The following is a 3,909-nucleotide window of genomic DNA, read 5'->3' on the forward strand; positions in this document are numbered from 1 at the left end:
ACTCATTTTTGTATTAACTAGCAAAAAAGCCCATGCGTTGCAATGGGAAAAAAATACCACACTTCCCTAGCAGAGTAATCATGAATGAAGACCTCAAGGGTCCACGTGCATCCCATCTATGTTGCCGCTTACCCTCCTTCCCACCCTTGTCAACGGCGGCCTCAGTGCTCACAGTCACAACTCGCTTGAATGTGGCCAATTGTAATGTGTCTCTCCTCTCTGTATAAGTTGAGAAATCTACTTTTTCACCTTGAGGTTTTACCGAGTCGTGCATGCGTGGTTATAGATGGTTTCTTTCTTCTTCAAACTAATTTTGTTGAGGCGTTGATTTCTATCTACACCGGTACGAAAGAAAGACGGATTGTTCGCTGTTGATTAATATTGTCCCCTAAATAGCATTTAAATTTTTTTAACAGGTAAAAGAACATCATATTTAGATTCTACATATTTTTTCGAATCAATTTCCATATATATAATGTCAAAGTTGGAGTTAGGGTTTAGAAGATATGAATATTTTTAAAAAGTATTAGAATCACATTTTTTAAATATTTAAGAGGCAAAATAAAATCATATTAAGATTCTAGTCATTTTTCTAATCAATTTTCATATATGACATGTCAAAATTGGAGTTAGGGTCTAAAAGATATGAATATTTTGAAAAAGCATTTGAACCTGTCAAAAAAAATAGATGGATGGCAGGTTAATTAAATAAAAGATCAGAGTGTTTTCCGGAAAAATGTGAATCGTTTTTCACTTAAATTTAGCACGCTGGTTCATTAACTAATAGAGGAGGGGTTTTTTGGAAAATAGAAAAACGAACCGTTTTTTGCAATTAAATTTAGGATTGCGGGTTGAATTCTCATAAACAGAGGGACTTTTCTGCAAAAATGATGACGACGTATGACCAGAGCTGATAGCCACTTTATTATTAGGTAAAGATAATAAAAGACAGCAGGTCAGTTATGGGGCGGGAATTGGACCTTGTTCGGTGTGGGGACAGTTCGGCTCATGCGGTGGTCGTCCGTCCGAGGCGCCGAGCTTGCACAAACGTGGCTATGATCACCCGCAACTCCAGAACGGGGGCTACCCGCCATGAGGACCGGCGAGGCCCCCTTCCCGACCACTGCTGTATTCGGGGCCTTCCTCATTGTGGCGCTGCTGCAGTTGGCACTTTTGTCTCGAGAAAAATATAGATTTCCCGCTGAAACGTGGTTATTGGAACGGTTTTGTAGGCTACTAAAATCTGGCAAATCGGATAAATTTCCCTGGGACGATTTTTGTTACGATTAACTTAATTCATGCTTAAAAAACACGGCTGCTAACTGGCAATTGCCGCGGGTTGCCCACCCCCCTTGCAGAACAGGCACCTGTTGCTTTGCATCCCTTGTAGCACAATATAAATATATGGACTATCAAGATGATTACACATAGTTCTCATTACTTTTCTTGCCTATTGTCTCTCATTTTACTTTACAACACGTTATCAACATGATCTACCGAGAGCGAACGAGAGAAAAATGCAAGGACGGAGGCAACAACTCCAGCGAATTCCAGTAGTGAGAAAATTACTCAAAGAACAAGAAGCTTCTATAATCAATTCAAGGCATCATGCTAAGCCGTTTAAATTTTTAAGAAGTTTTGCATTTTCTGGAGGTTTATCGGTGAAAAAGGGCCGATACATGGCATGTTGCCTCATATATCTATGCCAGGCTGCCTCAAGAAGTTGGGGTCATCTATCCATAGTAAGAAAACACCACTTGAGAGGAGTTTGCCGCACTAGGCCAGACGGGTGCATCCGTCAGCATGTAGTTTTTCTAAATTGAATGCTTATACTATTTGCAATTAACGTCATTTATCAATCAACGTGAACTTTTTTATGTCCTAACCATTTTGTGAAATTTTTCAACAATTTTGGAATTTCAAATTGCGTATGAAAATTTTACAAACCTGAACACTTTTCCCAAAATTGTTAAAAAATTCCCGGCCATTTATGAAAATTTTAAACAAAAATTGTAAACCATATACTTTTAAAAAATATGAACTTTTTATGAAAGACAAACATTTCTTAAATTTGTGAATGAAAAGTCATAACGGGGACATTTTATGAAATTCCGGAGCATTTAAAAAAATTTGTAAACAAATATGTGAAAACAAGAACGTTTTCTGGTATTCTCAAAAAATTTGCAAAAAAATTAACCGGTATCAAAAGGATAATAAAATTGAAAAAGGGGACAAAAAAATTAAGAAAAAAGAGAAGAAAAATGTAAAAATAGAGCGAAAATTCTTAAGACCTAGAAAATAAAAATGTTTGTAAATTTGAAAAAATGTTTGTGTTTTCAAATAATGATCCTAAATTTGGAAAGTATTCTCATTTGAAAAAATGTTCATAAAGTTTTGAAATTGTTCATGTTTAACGGAAATGTTTGCAAAATTTAAAAAGTTTTCATTCTTTGAAAAGAATGTTCACACTTACAGACAAATCTTCACAATTCCGAAAAAATGTTCATAAGTATAAATAATTCGTCACAAAATCAAACAACGTTTGAATTTTTTATAAAAAGGTTCGCATGTTTGAAAAGTAGTTAAAATTTCGTTTTTTTCATGTTTGAAAAATGTTCGTGTTTTCAATAAACACTCGAAAAACTGAAAAAACGCATTAGCAACAATACCCCCTGGGTTGGTTCGCTACAGTGTCCGGCCCGGTCGTACAGTGCCGGTTTGATCTAATACAGTACGTCAATTCTATTTGATGAGAACCGCGCTACATAGGTGTCATCAAAGTCGTTTTTGTTCTAGTGGCTATCAGTGTGTTCACAAAAAACCGGAGGTCCCAGGTTATGCTTTGTAAAAAATCAGAGGTGCTCATAGGGATAGGGTATGCATGCGTTCGTTCATAGGGTGAGTATATGCTCGTGTATGTGAGTGACTTCAATTGTACTATGTTAAAAACAACATGGTCTGTGCTTTCCAGGCTGCCATTATAAATTTCTAATGCCTCGCATGGCAAACTGCCATAAACTGGTGCTCACATCACATACTTCACACAGGCCAACCAGTCCTACTATATACTCCCTCCATAAACTAATATAAGAGCATTTAGAATACTAAAATAGTGATCTAAACGCTCTTATATTAGTTTACAGAGGGAGTACTAGATAACACAAGCCATATGTATAAAATTAAAGTGCTCATTCATAGTTATTGTGATAAATAACATACCAGGGAATGGTTAATTTTATATATCCTCTTGACCGGCTGGTTGCTTTCACAAAAAGCATCACCTAATTAAGGGAATGAGAATAGTTAAGCATGCAGAAAGACCAGCTCAGACCTTCTAGAGCATATGCCCTGAAGATCTGAAGCAACAGTCTTTCTACCAAGAACACATGCAATCACTGCAGAGCAACTTGGCAACTTCAGACGAAAGCACTTTTCATCTTCCTCAATTGATACTTATTATGTAATTTAGACTTCTGAATGTAAAATAATTCAACCGCAGGGAGAACATCTAGACAAGTGACGATGGTAGTGGTACAACAGTCTACCTTCAGCAAATTATGACACAGTTCGAAACAGAAGCATTATTGTCAAATGGAAAAAATATCATACGTGCCTCCAACAAAAGTTCTACTATAACACTATATCAAGTGTGAAACCCAAGTACTGAAATACATGCATAACTCATTACGAAAGCGAATGATAAAAGAGACCATCACTTACTTGTAAGAGCACACAAGAGATACCAATTACAATCCGTACAGACCAAAAGTATGTCGTACTCAAACAGAACGACAATAAAAAGATACATATTAAATATTCCTTTCAGCTATTGTTCCATGAATGAATAATAATATGAAGAAAAGTATAACTGGCAACACGAGTGCAGAGTCCACCGTCAGAGGTAGCACC

The sequence above is a fragment of the Triticum dicoccoides genome, chromosome 4A (assembly GCF_002162155.2).
Source record: "Triticum dicoccoides isolate Atlit2015 ecotype Zavitan chromosome 4A, WEW_v2.0, whole genome shotgun sequence".
NCBI lineage: Eukaryota > Viridiplantae > Streptophyta > Magnoliopsida > Poales > Poaceae > Triticum > Triticum dicoccoides.